General features: G+C 36.8%; 1 protein-coding gene and 1 non-coding gene across 14 annotated transcripts in view; both read right to left on the reverse strand.

The window, feature by feature from the left end:
* Nucleotides 1-18,032, reverse strand: part of LRRC8D (leucine rich repeat containing 8 VRAC subunit D) — a 128,231-nt gene that overhangs the window by 66,921 nt on the left and 43,278 nt on the right. The window contains exon 1 of one of the 13 annotated variants that reach the window (XM_077120334.1): nucleotides 9,139-16,719. The exons of the other annotated variants lie outside the window; for them this stretch is intronic. The gene's annotated coding sequence lies outside the window, so the exon portion shown is untranslated. Of the gene's footprint in view, nucleotides 1-9,138; nucleotides 16,720-18,032 lie in introns of those variants that run through there. 13 annotated transcript variants of the gene reach the window in all.
* LOC143651113 (small nucleolar RNA SNORA53) lies at nucleotides 13,982-14,062 on the reverse strand. The gene has a single exon (XR_013159850.1). It is a non-coding gene; the product is annotated as a small nucleolar RNA SNORA53 (small nucleolar RNA).

The raw sequence follows: 18,032 nt of genomic DNA on the forward strand, positions 1-18,032 counted from the left end.
AGTGCATCAGCATCCATTTAAGAGGCTGGAAAGTGGTAGTCTGGGGTCTGAATACAACTTGCCACTGTGTGTAGGAATCAGCATTTATGAATTGGGAGATTATATATTAAAATTCCAACTTCTATTTTCCAAAACTGGAAGACCTAGCAGCCTGGGACCCACCTCACCCACGGTAACCACAGTGAGAGAGAGCGGCCGGCTGCGGAAGGACCATGCACCTGCCTGTCAACCACAGCCCCCACCCACTCCTTATTTCCTGCCACTCTTAAGCACCCGGCCCTGTGAAAATCTGAGCCTGGAACCAATATTTATCTTGACAACCCAAGCTTCTGGTCATCATCATTTCTCATTATTTCTCTCACTCTCCACACCCAATCCATGTGAAAGTTCTACTTATCTTTTAAACATTTCTCAAAACTCTTTTCAATTCACTCCCTCTAGTATTTACTAATTTGTTAATCCCACAGAGACTAAATTCCACTGATCCTTTACTCTTTCACAGTTCTTCATCCCCATCATGACCTTTCTTCCCACATTAGATCCTAGGCCTATTATTATAAACACTCCCTTATTTATACCTAAGCTCCCCTTGCCACTTTCCTCTTGATCCTACCACCTGAAAAACTGTAATTTTTTTTTTTTTTAAACACGGCCAGGCACTGGGAATCGAACCCGGGTGTCTGGCATGGTAGTTAAGAACTCTGCCTGCTGAGCCACCATGACCCGCCCTATAATTTTTATTAAATCCAAATTTGGCTACTCTGCATTTGTAACCAGTCTGCTGAACTTGGCTGGAGAAAACCACATTATCATGCTGACTGACAAATCATATTTTAAGTTCATGACCACCAATTTCAAGTGGGTCCTTAGTTTAGCCGGGCAAACCTGCTGAAGTTCCCTAGTCTATTACTCTCCCCCTTTGCTAGATGACAATTTCAAACATTCTCCTCTCTTTAGAAATCTCCTCCCTGCCCTCAGCTGATAAACCTTGTGCTTCATATTTCACTGAGAAAACAGAAAGAAGCAAAGGAGAAATCTACACACTCCCACTTCTACTTTTACCAACTTTCTTGCATTTGTATCCACCCACACTGTCTTTCCTGTTTCTGTGGAAGAACTATGTGCCTCTATCTAAAGCAATCCTTAATTTGTAAATAAGATCCCAACTTCTCTAACCTACTCATATCATTCCTTCTCTCTCCTATGTCAACTAAGCTTCCCCTCTCCATTGTATTGTAACTATGGGCTTTTGGTGGGCTGTAATTTTTCCAATCTTTAAAAAAATAAAAATGTTTCCTTCACCTCACATTCTCTTCCAGTTTCTATTTTACTCTTCTGCTCCCCTTTATAGCTAAATTTCTCAAAAAAGATATCTATATTCACATTCATTCACTTTAGAACTCGGTCTGATCAGGCTTTCTTCCCTTCCATTCTACCAAAATATCCTACCAAGATCTTCAATGACCTTCATGGCCAAATCCAAGTGTCAACTCTCAGTTCTCATCGTATCTGCCCTATTTGCAGCATTTGACAAAACAGATCATTCTCTCCTTCTTGCAATATTCTTAAATTAGATTTTAGGTTATCAACCTCTCTTGAGTCTCCTTACTGGCACTTCTTCTTAAGAGCCCTTTGCTGATTGTTCCTCCTCATCCTGATCTCTAATTATTGGAATACCCCAGAGTCTAGTCCTTAGACCTCTTCTTTTTTTCTATCTGCATTCATTGTTTTTGTGAGCTCATCAAATCTAATTTCCAATTCGAGTACCATCATTATGCTGAAGACTCCTAAATTTATATATACAGATACTTATTTATAAATATAATATAAATGTATATATATGTATGTATTTGTATATATATGAAACTATTAATGAATAATTCTTTCCTGAACTCCAGACTTCTTTTTCCAAATGTTTACTTGACATCTTAAATTAAACATATCCCAAACGAAACTGTTTAGTCTCCCCCCACTAACCTGCTCCTCCCATGGTTACCCCCTGTTTCATTAAATGGATATTTTAATCAACTGAGATAAAAACCATGCAGTTGCCCTAGATTCACCACCCCCCAAGTTACATCAAATCCATGAGCAAATCCTATTTGCTCTACCTGCAAAATATCACCACCATTCAACCACTTCTTACTAATTCCACCACTGCCTTGTTTGCCTGAGCCAACATCTCTTCTCTTAATGCAACAGCCTCCTAACGGCTCTCCATGCTTCAGCCAAAATCACATTTTAAAATGTAAATGAGAGGATGTTTCTTCTCTGCCCACATACTCAAGTGGTTTTCCATTCCAGAGTAAAGTCAAGTTCTTGTAGTTGTTTATAAAGTTCCATTATAATCTGGTACTTCCTTGCTCCCTCTTACTTATTTAACTCCAGCCACCCAGGCTTCCTCACTGATCTTCAAATATGCCAAGCAACTCTTCTGCCCAAAGGTCTTTGTATATGCTAAGCTTTCTGCTTTGTACACTCTCTCCAAGATATAACTACATGGATCTTGCCATCACTTCCACTAAGCTTTCCTGACTACCACCCTCACATCCAGATCCTGACATGCTCTAATCCCCTTCCTGGTTTCATTTTTCTCCACAGCACTTATAACCACATGACATATTATAGATTTGTTTAACTATCTTCTCCCTACCCCCACTGGCTTTCTAATTATGAGGTTTTAAGTACGATACTTTGTACAGGACTTTTACTCTCTATGACCTAAGATCACAGAATACTCCCTGAATTATCCAGAGGCTAATAAATCAGGAGTCATAATTTCCATTCTTTCTGGTCTCCTTATTATGGCGAGACATGTTTGTAGCTCTTGCACAGGCAGCTGAGAAGGCTGCTAGGAACCACTTTTTAGACACGCAGTTCCAACAAGGTCAACAAAGGTAACTGAATGCATGACTTCAGACACCCCGACGCAATGGATTGCACACAAACTTGCAACTTGGTCATAAAAAAGAAGCTGGTACTGAGGATACTACTCTATTTAATCAGATGCTTATCACCAACATTTCCAAGAATATTTTACAATCACTTAGATGCTAAAGTCACTTGGTGGACCTAGGCTTAAAATTTTTTCCTGAATGATTCAAAGCCGTGGCAGTGTAAAACACTCACACTTGAATATGCTTAGAATGATATCATCCTTTCTTTATTAACTGTCCAGGGAGGAGAGAAATTGGAAGTAAAAAAAGTGTTTTTTTAATTACTTAAAAATTAAATTACATAATTCCGTCAAATGGTTCTGCCATTATTTTTGATGTTAGAAAGAGAACAGCTATCTTGGAAATCTCACGTAAGGAAATACACCAAAACCCAGGAAAAGCTATAGGCACACGACAGTCAGCATTAGAGGTTGCAAAAACCAGCATTTTGCATTGCAGTAAAGTATTGTTAATAACCTGATTTTCCAACCATAGACCTATGACGGTACATCCAGTAAACCGGATAGTCATATAAAGACAATGATTCTATAGTTATGAAAAAATCTATTTCTGCCACTCTGGAAACAACTTTAAATACCATTTTAGAAACAGAGAAAGGAAAGAGATACAGATGTTAAGTGTGATTGTGTTGCAGTATTTTCTTCTTTTCTCCATTTCCAATAATGTACCATATTCTTTTGTAAGGCAAATGTGTAACTAAATTATAAAATTAAGAAAACAGAGACAAGTTCGACACACAGATAGTAGCATGAAAAGGCTCAACTGCACATGCAATTTGGTGAGATCGTAGGTCTTGAGACTTTGAGCCCATATCTTGACGCGTCCTACTTGTGCTGGTTTGAAACTGTTATGTACCCCCAAAAACCCATGTTCTTCTAATCTTAATCCAATATTATAGGTGGGACCTCTTAATTAGGTTGTTTCCATGGAGATATGACACACCCAATTGTGGTGGGACCTTTGGATTAGACAGAAATGTGACCCCACCTATTCAAGGTATGTCTTAATTAGTTTACTGGAGTCCTTAAAACAGCCAACACAGGGAAACATTTGAGAAAGCTCAGATGCAGACATTTGGAGATGCAGAGGAAAATGTCAGAAGGACCCAGAGGATCTGCAGAGGCATTTGAAACAAAAAGCCAGGAAAGGAACCCAGCAGACATTGCCATGTGCCTTCCCATGGGATGCTAAGCAAGCCAGAACCAGAATTTTGCCCTGGAGAAGCTAAGTGAAGGCCCACAGATTCTTAGAGAGGAAGCCACTGGAATCAGAAGTACAAAGCAACACACCGGGAGTAGGACCCCAAATACCAGCCACCTGCTTTCCCAGCTCACCGAGAAATCACACATGCCATTTGGCCTTTCTTTCAAGTCCAGGTACCCTTTTCTGGATGCCTTAGTTTGGACATTTTTAAGGCCTTAGAACTGTAAACTTCTAACTTAATACATCCCCTTTATAAAAGTCAATCCATTTCTAGTATATTGTATTGTGGCAGCGTTAACAAACTGACACACCACCCATTCCCAACTTCCTCTTTAAGTGATTTTAGAAAATCCTCTCTACTTGGAAGCTGCGCTTTAATTTTCAAGTAGTTTAGCTTTCTGAAAACATTAAGATGAAGACATATGCAGAAGGTAATAGGCACATTAAAATGTTACTCTTTCAATAGACTGAATCATATATACACCTATCATTACCACTCTTATGGAGAAGACTCCAAAAACTTAATTGATGTTTATAATTATAAAGGAACAATAAACTCACTTTACAAATGCAAAGACAGAGAGACAGAATGAAAAGTCAACTTTTTCATTTGGATTAGATAATCTCATTAGAGTCCACCAATACCATTTCTTATCTAGTTCCCTGGTCCCATAAATGGCACACTAGACTCCTCACCTTTCTTCCCTTTTACATCCTAACCTAACCCTTTCCTTACCAGCAACAATTTCCTAATCTGTAAAATGAGACTAACAGTACCCTACCTGATAGAAACATATAATGACAAGTAAAGCACGCAGAAAAACGCCTCACACATAGTAAACATCAAATAGGTGTCAACTGTCATTATTCCCACTCTTTTACTTTCCCAGATTGCTCAAGTCAATACCATGGAATGGTTCAGCTTAAGCAATGGAAATTTATTTGCTCACAGTTCTGAGGCTGAGAAAATGTCAAGGCATCATCAAAGTAATGCCTTCTCCCCCAAAGACTGTGACATTCTAGGGCTGGTTGCTGGTGATCCTTGGATCTCGGTCACATGGCAGAGCACATGGCTGCATCTCCTCGTCTCTCCCTTTCTGTTTCTGCTTCTAGCTTCTGTGGTTTTCCCTCCTGTCTGAATTTCATTCAGCTTTAAAAGGACTCCAGAAATAAGAAAAGACCCATTCTGATTGAGGTGGGTCACATACTAACTGAAGGGACCTCATCAAAAGGTACTATTTATAATGGATTCACACCCAGAGGAATGGATTAAATTTACAAACATGTTTTTCTGGGGTACATACAGCTCTAAACCACTGCACGCCCCTTCCAACTTTTTCTTTCAAAGCTCACTCTGCATCACTTCTCTGGATCAATCCAGGAAGAATTAAATGGTTCCCTATTCACTTTCTCTGCAATTTGATTTTAATATCTTTTACTGTCTCATTTAGATTCTGGCTAATATGCACTTGTCTATTTCCCCAATTAGAAGGCAAAGGCAAGACCTCATTTATATTTTTATTCCCCATAAGACTAGTCTAGTGTGATGGGTATAGTAGGCCCCAAATAAATAACTACTGAATTCATTAATGTATACCATAATTAGTATGTCATTAATTCAAAAATTGATTTGATTAATTTTTATTTTTATTTAAATTGATCAAATAAAGATACGATTAAATAATGCCCATCGTTTGAACAAATACAACTATTAGAGTGCCATATTTGATGAGTCTCACTCACCTACGAATCAGAGGAAAAGGAATAGTTTCTTGTACACAATATTATAAATAAGGTAATATCACAGATTTAACACAAAACATTTTTGCTATATTGTTTTAGAAGCATACAATATCAGAGTATAGGAGCAGCTCATCCAGCTTTCTCTCCACTTTGATATCTCTAACAGAATTGGCTGCTTGAGCTCATCCTAGGTCTGTTCACAGCAGATTGATGGCCAGTTCTGGTTCTGAACACATTTCCTTATGCTGAGCTTAAACCAATCTTCTCATAACTTCTACACATTAATTTTAGCTCTCCTTTTTTTTTTTTCCAGATCAAAAAAGAAATCAAAGCTGTAATTTTATTATGCTTGGAAATGAATCACAATGGAAATATCTACAACCTATGTGATTACAACCAAAGCTGAATTTAGAAGAAAACTCATAACCGTAACAACCCTTAACAAGGGTTGTGGTTAACAGTGAGGACTCTTGAGTCAAACTGCTATGATTTGAATAATAATAACCCTACTATTTACTTGTGTTCAGAGCTCAGTTGTATGAACTTTGGCAAATTATTTTCTCCTCTTTAGCCTGAATTTCCCTATCTAAAATATGGATATAGTACCTCAGAGATTTGTTGTGAAAGTTAAATGAAAAATACATAAAGCATTCAGCTCAATACTTAGCACACAGCATCAAAGAAATATTAGGTATTATTATAATTATCTAGTTCTCCAATTTATACTAATAAGGTTTATATCCCAAGGAAATATATAATTGGAGCTACAGTCTTCTAAATGCCCACTGCATCCCTCTCTATAAATCAAACAAAAGGAGGGGGGAACATATTGAATTTACAGCAGGAGAAAAGTTTTTACTGCTTATTATCTTCGAGCTGAAGTGATGTAAATGATTTCAATGGGCTATAGACAAGTGTGCCCAAAGAGCAGTAGATAAAGTCCAGCATGCAAATGCTGTGGTGCCAAGCAAAGGAGGTGCATGTAAAAATAAAGCCACAGCCAAACAGCTGTGCTTACTGGACAAAACAATCCCTCAAGGGCCCCATCACATCAGAGACTTCATTATTTCCATATCCTCTCTTCCTTAGAGGACTGTTTCAGGTTGTACATGGTTTCAAACTAGAGGATATTAATAGCTGACCATTTTCTTATACTGTGTAAAATGAACCCATGAAATACCCTCAGTAGGCTCAATGCAATTCAGATACATTCAAATACAATCTATAATTAGAAAGCAGAAAACTGAAAAACACTATGACCTAAGAGGATGGGATCACTACTTGCATAATAAAATGGCCCCATATCATCTGGGCAGTGCTTTCTTATTATTATTGGCTTATCAAGAAGTGTTGCAACAGTCTTACAGATCAAAAAGTCAGCCTTGGAGAGCAACATTGAGCACATAATATCTGTTGAATGCTCTCTTGTTCCAGCTTTGGGAGAACAGATCTAAGAACTTAAAAGTACTGTCACATCATTGCTGTCTCAGAAAACCTAAAAGCAGATTTTCAAGAGGCTGCATTCACTGGCTTCTGGGCTGTCTTTAAGAGTGATAATGTTGGGTGGGCCACGGTGGCTCAGCAGGCAAGAATGCTTGCCTGCCATGCCAGAGGACCCGGGTTCAATTCCCGGTGCCTGTCCATGTAAAAAAAATAAAAAATAAAAAAAAGAGTGATAATGTTTCACCATGGCAAGCATAGAGTACTGGATTTTTAGTAGATAATATTGAAGATAAGAAAGTTAACAAAGAACTCAATCTTTAAAACCCATAGTGATATGACTGAATTTTAAAATTTTTTTTTAGATTTCTATTACTGTTGTCACTTACCCAAACAATTCCAACTCTTACCTCCCAATACGTTCCTGGCTGCCTTGCTCATTGCTTCTATAAAAGGGAAGACACCAAGCTTACTCATGTTAGGAGATTCTGACATGACTCAAGATAAAATAGAAACATACTTCCTTTCAAATATTACCAGGAACTCTTCTGCTTAGGAACAAGTACTTACACTAACAAATGTTCTGCTTCTAATTAGATATGCATAATTTACATGTGAAGAGTTTCTGCAAAAGAATCTGGTCATCTATCAATATTTACAGTGACTATCAATAAAACTGGGTTAATTGTAATGAACCTACATGGAAGGATTCTGTCTCCAAATTAGAAATACACTACATTACCCAAATCTCCCTGCAATCCAGAATCCACTTTCCTTAAACAAACAAAAATAAAAGTAAATGTAAGGTTTACTTTCCTATATTATGATACAAAAAAATTATGAAATAATAATAATCATAGTAAGAGCAGCAAATACTTATAAAGCTTTTCCTACGTGCATGGCACATTGCACAGGATAATTCTATCACTGAACTTTGCATGCACCAGGCATTAGCCTTTTATCTACAAACAAAAATTAAACACATTTTATGCCACCTTTTGAATACAAATCAAATTAAGCATCTCCAATCCAGCTTATCTGTGCACTTCACCGCTAGGTGATTCTGACACATCAGTATACACTGAGTGGAGAAGACAGCAGCATTGACAGATAAATGGCAACATGTGGCACCACCACTGAGCAGACTTTTCTTTTTTTTAGGTGATAAAGTATATCAAAGTATAACAATTTCTGATATACTAAGATATCAGTGTAAGATGCTTCAGGTGCCCTTTCCCCACATAATCTTTGAAAAACTATCAAAAGCCAGCAGAGACATCTTCCTCAAAACTCCATAAAACAGTTAAAGGATTGAAGTAATTGGACAAGTATCAAATGAAGAAAATCCAGATTCAAAAGCAGTAGAAGCTTGCGGTGCCCTTGCACACCCCAAGCCAAAGCCCTCCCCAGCATGGTGAGGTGCCACCTTTGTGCTTCCATCATGGGTCCTGGGCCATGCTCTGGAGGGAGGAGAGGAACGTTGCTACCCGTACCGGGTTACTTGCATGTTCCTACATATCAGGTATACTGGGTGGCAGCATGAAGACTGAACGAGAATTACCCCTCTGGCTCCAAAACCCAGAGCTTGCCCTCCCAGAGCTTGCCTGCAGGGAGAAGCAGCTTGTACACAGCTAAAGCAGTGTAAGAAGCAGTTAAGTCAAAGCAGCATGGGGCAAAGGATTAACAACTTTCGGATGTACAATACAGCAGGCTAGGGGGCAGGCGGGGGTCTATTTCATAAGGAACAGACAGGACATTCATATTTTCATAAAAGGGAACTCCTAAGCAAGCTTACGTTTCTGAGGCCATGGAAATGTCCAAATCAAGGCATTATCAAGACGATTACTTTTTCTTCAAGACCAGCTGCTGACATTCCTGGGATCCTGGACAACTCTTTCACACGGTGAGGCACATGGTGGTGTCTGCTTATCTCTTCTAGGTTTTGTTGCTTTCAGTTTCTTGCTTCTGTGGCTTTCCCTCTATCTCTCTCTCAGCTTTCACCCCCTTCATAAAGATTTCCAGTAAAAGGATTAAGACCCACCCTGGACATCGTAATGGAAATAATCTAATCAAAAAGACCTTAACTGAACTAATGTAATCAAAAGGTCCCACCCACAATTAGTTCACACGCAGAGAAACGGACTAGCTTTAAGAACATAATTTTCTCAGGTACATTCAGTCTCAAACTACCACAATTTAACAGATATATATAGAACACTTCATCAACGGCCACAGTATATACATTCTTATCTAGGGCACATGTTATTCTTCAGGATAGATTATATTTTGGTCACAAAGCAAGTCTCAGTAAATTCAAAAATACTGAACTCACATGATGTAGCTTGTCCAACCACAAGGGAATGAAGCTAGAAATCAGTAAGAGAGAAAGAAATGAAAAATTCCTAATTATGTGGAAATTAAATGAAGTATATATATATATATTTTTTTTTTGCATGGGCAGGCACTGGGAATCAAATCCAGGTCTCTGGCATGGCAGGCGAGAACTCTGCCACCCAGGCACCATGGCCCGCTTCAACAAAGTCTTCTGAAACAGCCTATGCCCATTAAAGAAGTCACAAGATAAATTAGGAGATGTCTTGAAGCAAGTGAAAATGAAAATACAATTTACCAAAACTTACAGAATACAGCAAAGGCAGTACTGAGAAGGAAATTTATAGCTTAAAAGCTTCCACTAAAAAAGATCTCAAGTCAGAGACCTAATCTCAAAACTGGAAGATCTAGACAAAGAAGAACCAGCTAAACCCAAAGCAAGCAGAAGGAAATAAAGTTTAGAGCAGAGGTAAGTGAAATAGACAACTGAAAAATAAGAGACCATCTTTCTTCGATGAAAAGACCAATAAAATTAATAAACCTTTAGCTAGACTCATGAAGGAAAAAAAAGAAAGACAACTAAAGTCTGAAATGAAAGGGGAAGCATTACTTACTGTGAATTCCACAGAAATAAAGAGAATAGAGGATACTATGAACATCTATACACTAACAAATTATGTAATCTAAATGAAGAGGACAAATTCCTAGAAACACACTAATTACCCACACTGATTCAAAAAGAAACAGAAGATCTCAAAGAGATTTAATCAATAACTAAAAGCCCCCAACAAAGAAAAGCCTAGGACCTGATGGCTTCCCTGCTGAATTTATCAAACATTCCAAGAATTAACAACAATTCTGCTCAAATTCCTCCAAAATTTGAAGAGGGAACACTTCTTAACCCATTCTAAGAGGCCAAAATTACCCAGACAAAGGTAGCACAAGAAAAGAAAATTACAGACTAATATCTCTTACGAATATTGACACAAAAACCCTCAAGAAAATATTAGCAAACTGAAATCCAGCAGCATATTAACAGAATTATACACCATGATCAACTGGCATCTATCCAAGGAATGCAAGGGTGCCTCAACATTAAAAAAAAATCAATTAATGCAATGTATCACATAAAGACAAAAGAAAAAACAAAAACAAAAACAAAAACATGATCATCTCAATTGACGTACAAAAGGCATATGACAAAACCCAGCACTTCCTTTTGATAAAAACACTTAGAAAACCAGGAAGAGAAGGAAACGTCCTCAACATTATAAAGGATGCATCTGAAAAACCCTCCAGTAATATCACACTCAATGATGAAACTGAAAGCTCTCCCTCTAAGATCAGATTCCCACTATCATTACTGTTAATAATCATTATACTGAAATTCTAACCAGAGAATTAGGCAAGAAAAATAAATAAAAGGGATTCAAAGTAGAAAGAAGAAGTACAAGTTTCCTATCTGCAGACAATATGACCCTATATAAAGAAAATCCTGAAAAATTCAGAACAAAGGTAAGGGAGCTAATAAACTAATTCATCAAAGTAGCAGTGTATAAGATCAACATGTGAAAACCAGAGATGTTTCTATACGTTCGTAGTGAACAATCTTAGAAGGAAAAAAAAATCAGTTTACAATACCAACTAAATGAATCAAATATGTAGAGAAAAAAATTTAGCTAAGGATCCAAAGGACTTACACTCACAACAAGTCCCAAAATTTTGATGAGAGAAATCAAAGAAGACCTAGATAAACTGAAGGACAGCCCATGTTCATGGATTAGAATACTGAGCATGATTAAGACGGGAGTGCTACCCAAAGTGATTTACAGATTCAATGAAATTCCACTCGAAATTCCAACAACCTTCTCCGCAGAAACTGAAAAACCAGTTATCACATTACAGAAGTGGTAAGAGCCCCTAAAAGTCACAAACACCTTAAAAAGAAGACTGAAGTTGGAGGACTCACACTTTCCAATTTTAAAATTCATTACAAAGCTATAATAATCATAACAGCATTGTACTGATACAAAGACAGACATATCGACCAAAGTAATCAAAATGAGAACTCAAAAATAAATTCTAACATGTATGGCCAACTGATTTTTTTCCTCTCAGTCCAATGAGTTTCTTTTTTATTATTACTATTAAAGAAGTTGTATGTTTATAGAAAACCATACATAAAACAGACTCTCCATACACCACCCTGTTAGTAACACCTTGCCTCAGTGTGATACATTTGTCACAATTCATGAAAGAATGTTTTATTTAATATTTATCCTAATAACCTAAAATTTCTACTTTTACCCATACCCCAATATAAAATTCAGCGCTGTTAATTAAACTCACAATTTGTGCAATCATCACCATCTATTTCCAAAATTTTATAAACAACCCAAATAGCAACTCTGAACAATTTAAGCACTAACTCTCTATTCCCTATCCCTACCTGGGCCCCTGGTAATCTATATTCTAGATTCTGACTCTCTGAGTTTGCATTTTCTAATTATTTCATATAAGGGAGATCACACAATATTTTCCTTTGGTGTCTGGCTTATTTCACTCAACATGTTCTCTTCAAGATTTGTCCTTATCACATGTATCAGAACTTCATTCTTTTTAAGGCTGAATAATATTCCACTGTACGTATATACCACATTTTATTTATCCATTCATTGGCTGATGGACAGCTGGATTGCTTCTATCATTTGGCAACTGTGAATAATGCTGCTATGAACAACAGTGTACAAGTATCTGTCTGAGTCCCTGCTTTCAAATCATTTGGGTGTGATCTAGTCTGTAAGCTGCCAGAATGTGATATACCAGAACTGGAATAGTTTTTACAAAAGGGGAATTTAATAAGTTGCAAGTTCATAGTTCTATGGCCATGAAAATGTCCAAATTAAATCATCAAGGGACAGATACATTAACTCCAAAGAAAAGGCCGATGAAGTTCAGGGTTTCTCTCTCAGCTGGGAGGGTACATGACTACTTCTGCTAGTTTTGTCTCCTCATTTCATAAGGCTTCCCCAGGGGCATTTTCCTTCTGCTCTAAAGGTCTCCGGCTGATGGGCTCTGTTGGTCCTGGTGGCTTTAAAGCTTTTTCCAAAATGGTTCCCCCTTAAAAGGCTCCAGTAAGCAATCCTACCTTGAATGGGTGGAGACACATCTCCATGGAAACCATCTAATCAAAGGTTACCACCCACAATTGGGAGGGTCACATCTCCATGGAAACAATAAAAAAAAAATCCTACCCAGCAATATCAAATGGCAATTAAAGGACATGGCTTTTCTGGGGTACACAACAGATACAAACTGGCATAGGTGTATACCTAGAAGCAGAATCACCAGTTCATATGGTAATTCTATACTTCAGTTTCCAAGTAACCACCAAACTCCCTCTTTAACAAAATGGCTGCATCATTTTACATTCCCACCAGAAGTAAATGAGCATTCTTAATTCTCCACATTCTCACCAACCCTTGTAATCATCTGTTTTTTTTTAATAGTAGCCATCCAGTGGGTGTGAAATGATATCCATTATAGTTTTGATTTGCATTTCCCTACTAGCTAGCAATGTTAAGCATCTTTTGATGTGCTTTTTTTCTTTTTCTTGAACAGTTGGGTTTATTAGAACAACAAATTTGAAACTCATGCCTCAGGCAAAAGTATTACAGTAATTATATCAGAAATATAATTTGCTACTCTGCCAAATATACAAAAGTTCTTTCCTTTTGCTGTCTCCTAAAACTGAGCAACAAGCAGATTCAGTCCATATTTACTCTGTTCTATCTACTGAGTTAATAATATAAGAGACTCTGGCAACTCAGGTAGAAGAGGATGAGAGAATCTGAAATAAACTTTCACTGAGTCATAGATGAGCCACTGTAGTGCAAAGTGTCCATCACGATAATATGGACAAAAAAGTCCCTTCCACACATCTTTATATCCTAGTCTATGGAGGACCGGAGAAGCATTGTTACTTTCCTCTTTATTCAACACAGACACCACAGAATCAGCAGAGGGAGAAGTAATTGCACAGAAGACACCAACTATGTAACTTGGCACAAATGCTATAATAAGCTGCTCTGCCTTCGAACATTCACTTTGGAGCTTGGGACCCACAGACTTGTACATTGCTTCAAAGGTATGCTCAAAGCAGGTAAACTTCATCATGGTATGTGGTATCTGTCTCATTCAGACAGGGGCAACCCCCTTGTAAAATTCATAAAATTAGGAGACTTCATTGTAGACAGCTGCATACATTCATCTAATACAGATTTTCATCAACATTGAACAAGAGTGTCCACATACCAGTTGAGTTCTAATAGCAAAAAATGGCAGCATATTTGCATGTCATTTTTATCAGAACCTAAGACTAACATGCATCCACAAAAGTGGATCTAAGGAAGCATGTTGTTGATGTGCATTTTGACCATTTGTATAACTTATTTGGAGAAATGTCTATTCAAGTCCTTTGCCCTTTTTTTCTTTTGCCAATTGATTTTTGTTTTTCTATACCCTTCTATTTCTTTTTATATTTGTAATAGTTCATAAAAGAATTTATTTACATACAGGACTTTAAAAAACCATTTTCAGTCAAATTCACTATCATTATTACTCAAAATTTCAGTAACAAGTTACCCTCACCTCTATCCATTCCCAAACATTTAAGTTCACTTTGTTAACAATTCTGTACATTTTAGTAACTGCTTCCCCTTCTCTAGCTTCTGTCCATCTCTATGTACCCTATATTCTGTATTTAAAGACTCTGAGTTTACACATTCTAGTTAGTTCACATTAGTGAAATCATATAATAGCTGTCCTTTTTGTCTTTTTGCCCATTTTTTACATGAGCTGGGGTTTTTTGTTGGATTGTAGAATTTCTTTATATATTCTAGGTATTAAACCCTTATCTAATATGTAATTTCCAAATATTTTCTCTCATTTAGTTGGCTGTCTTTTCTCTTTCATTTTACACTCCTTTGATGCACAAGTTTTTTAAATTTTGTTGAGTCCTATTTATCTATTTTTTCTTTTGTTGCTTATCCTTTGGGGTAAAGTCTAGGAAACCATTTAATAGCCAAGTGATTTTTGACCACAGCACCAAATCTATCCAACTGGGAAAGAATAGTCTCTTTGGCAAATGGTACTGGGAAAATGGATATCCACATGCAGAAGAATGAAGGTGGACACCAACCCATACCATATAAAAAAATCAACTCAAAATTTATCAAAGACCTAAATATAAGAACCAAAAATCTAAAACTGCTAGAAGAATATATAGGAAGACATATTCAGGATGTGATGTTAGGTAACTGTTTCTTAGATTTTAAACCCAAAGCACAATGAGTAAAAGAAAAAAAAATAGATAAGTGGGACTTCATGCTTGTGCATCAAAGGGCTTCATAACGAAAGTAAAAAGACATCCTATAGAATGGGAGAACACAATTAAAAACCATATATCCATCAAAATATTTTAAAATTCAGTTTATATAATAAAGTCCTACAATTCAGCAAAAAAAAGACAGACAGAATTTAAAAATGGGTGAAAAACTTGAATAGATGTCTCCAAAGAGGATATACAAATGGCCAGAAAGCACATCAAAAGATGCTCAACATCGTTAGCCATTAGGGAAAAGCTAATCAAGACCACAATGAGATAGTACTCCACACCCAAAGGAATGGCTACTCAAAAAATGGAAAGTGTTGGAGATGATGTAAAGAAATATGAACACTCATACATGGCTGGCAGGAAGGTAAAATGGTGTAGTTGCAGTGGGAAACAGTTTGGCAGTTCTTCCCAAAGTTAAATACAGAATCACGATGTTCTAGTTTGCTAGCTGCCAGAATGCAATATAACAGAAATGGAATGACTTTTAACAAGGGGAATTTAATGAGTTGCTAGATTACAGTTCTAAGGCTGAGAAAACGTCCCAATTAAAACAAGTCTAAAGAAATGTCCAATCAAAGACATCTGGGGAAAGATACCTTGGTTCAAGAAGGCCGATGAAGTTTAGGGTTTCTCTCTCATCTGGAAAGGCACATGGCGAACACAGTCACAGTTTCTCTCTCGGCTGGAAGGGCACATGGCGACCAAGGTGTCATCTGCTGGCTTTGTCTCCTGGCTTCCTGTTTCATGAAGCTCCCTGGGAGGCGTCTTCCTTCTTCATCTCCAAAGGTCGCTGGCTGGTGGACTCTCTGCTGCAGCATTCTCTGCCTTCTCCAAATCTCTTTCACTCTCCAAAATATTTCCTCTTATAAAAGAGGACTCCAGTAAACCAATCAAGACCCACTCAAATGGGTGGAGACATGTCATCCCCTAATCCAGTTTAACAACCATTCTTGACTAAATCACATCAACCAGGGTGATGATCTCATTACAGTTTCAAACATACAGTATTGAATAGAGATTATTCTACCTTTATGAAATGGGATTTATATTAAAACATGGCTTTTCTTAAGGAGCATGCTTCCTTTCAAACCAGCACACATGATAGGACTTGGCAACCTCACTTCTAGGTATACACCCAAAAGAAATGAAAGCAGGGACTTGAATAGATACTTGCACACTGATGTTCATAGCAGGATTATTCACAATTGCCAAGATGAGAAGAAACCAAAGTGTCCATCAACATATGAATGCATAATTAAAATGTGGTATATAATAAAATGGAATATTATTCAAATGTAAAAGGGAATGAAGCTCTGTTACATGTGACAACTTGTAGGAAACCTGAAGACATGAATATAATAAGCATTCACACACAAATACTGTATGATCTCACTGATATGAATTAACTACAACAGGCAAATTCACAGAGTCAGACACTAGAATACAGCTTACCAGGGACCCAGAAGAGGGCTTGGAATGGGAAGTTAAAGCTTAATTTGTCAGAGTTGCTGTTTGGTGTGATGGAAATGTTTTGGTAATGGATGGTGGTGATGGTAACACAATGATGTTAATGTAACTAACACCACTGAACTACAAATTTGAATATGGTTAAAAGGAAATTCCAGGTTGTATATATGTTACTAAAATAAAAATTAAAAAAGAAAAAAACACCATAGAGCTGTACAGTACAAAGAGTGATTTTTTAATGTAATTTATGGATTATAGTTAATAGTATAATTATAATAATAATGCTTTATCAATTGTAACAAATGTATTACACCTGTTGTAAACTATGGACTACAGTTAACAGTAATATCGTAATATTCTTTTATCAACAGTAACAAAAGTACCACACCAATACTAGGGGCCAATAATGAGGGGGAATTAGGGGCATGGTATATCTTGGGTTTTCTCTATTCTTTTTATTTTGGGGGAGGCAATAATAAAAATATTCTAAAATTGACTATGGTGGTGAATGCACAGCTAGGTGATGATATTGTGAGCCACTGATAGTATACTGTGAATGGATTGTATGGTATGTGCAGACATGTTAATAAAATTGCATGATATTGATTTTTTCTTTCTTTGCTTTCTGTTTATTTTATATTACACAATACAGTTTAAAAAATTGCATGAAAAAAAGAGTGAACCTAAGATAAACTATGGATTATAGTTAACAGGTATAATTATATTGTTTCATCAATTGTAACAAAGGTACTACACTAATGCAAGCTGTTAACAGGGAAAATAGTTTGTGTGAGAGGGGTATTTCCTGCATGATTTTTCTATAAACCTACAACATCTCTAAAGAAGGAAAAAAAAAAGTACAACAATAATCCTCTTTTCTCCCGATACGTGATACATCCACATATCACACCCCTTTCAATACACAAAATGTTTACTTCTGAAGGAATACTAACGAAAACAGATTCATAGAAACTTTTGGGATCAGTGTCCAACTCCATCCCATTACAGAGAAGAAAATGGAGGCCCCAAGAAGTTGATTCGGTCCCAGCCATAGAGCTAGTTTTGCACAGAGTCAAAGTTAAAACCCAAATATCCTGTCTCCCTATGCAGGGTTCCACAATTACAAGCTTGTTTTCCTCTTAGCTTTTTTCTTTAATGATCTTTTCAGTTTTGTGTTGAAGAAAATCAGTCATTAAACAAAGAATTCACAGCTTTTTTTAATTGTAATGCTCCATATATATCTGAATGAACTGAACCAAATATGAATATGACTTACCCCAAGAGAAGCATAATGCTTAATGCGTAAGACTATCTCATTTGTAATTTTTGGTTTCTATAGTGATAAATAACATTTACTGCTACATGTGATTTGGCTTACATCTATGAATAAGCATTTCCTGATGAATGGCAACTCTCCAAAGATATAATTTTCCAAATATTTTAGACAGCTGATGAGGGGAAAAAAATTTCCCATAGAAAAGATTAATAACTGATTA

The sequence above is a fragment of the Tamandua tetradactyla genome, chromosome 11 (genome assembly GCF_023851605.1).
Source record: "Tamandua tetradactyla isolate mTamTet1 chromosome 11, mTamTet1.pri, whole genome shotgun sequence".
In the NCBI taxonomy this organism is placed as follows: domain Eukaryota; kingdom Metazoa; phylum Chordata; class Mammalia; order Pilosa; family Myrmecophagidae; genus Tamandua; species Tamandua tetradactyla.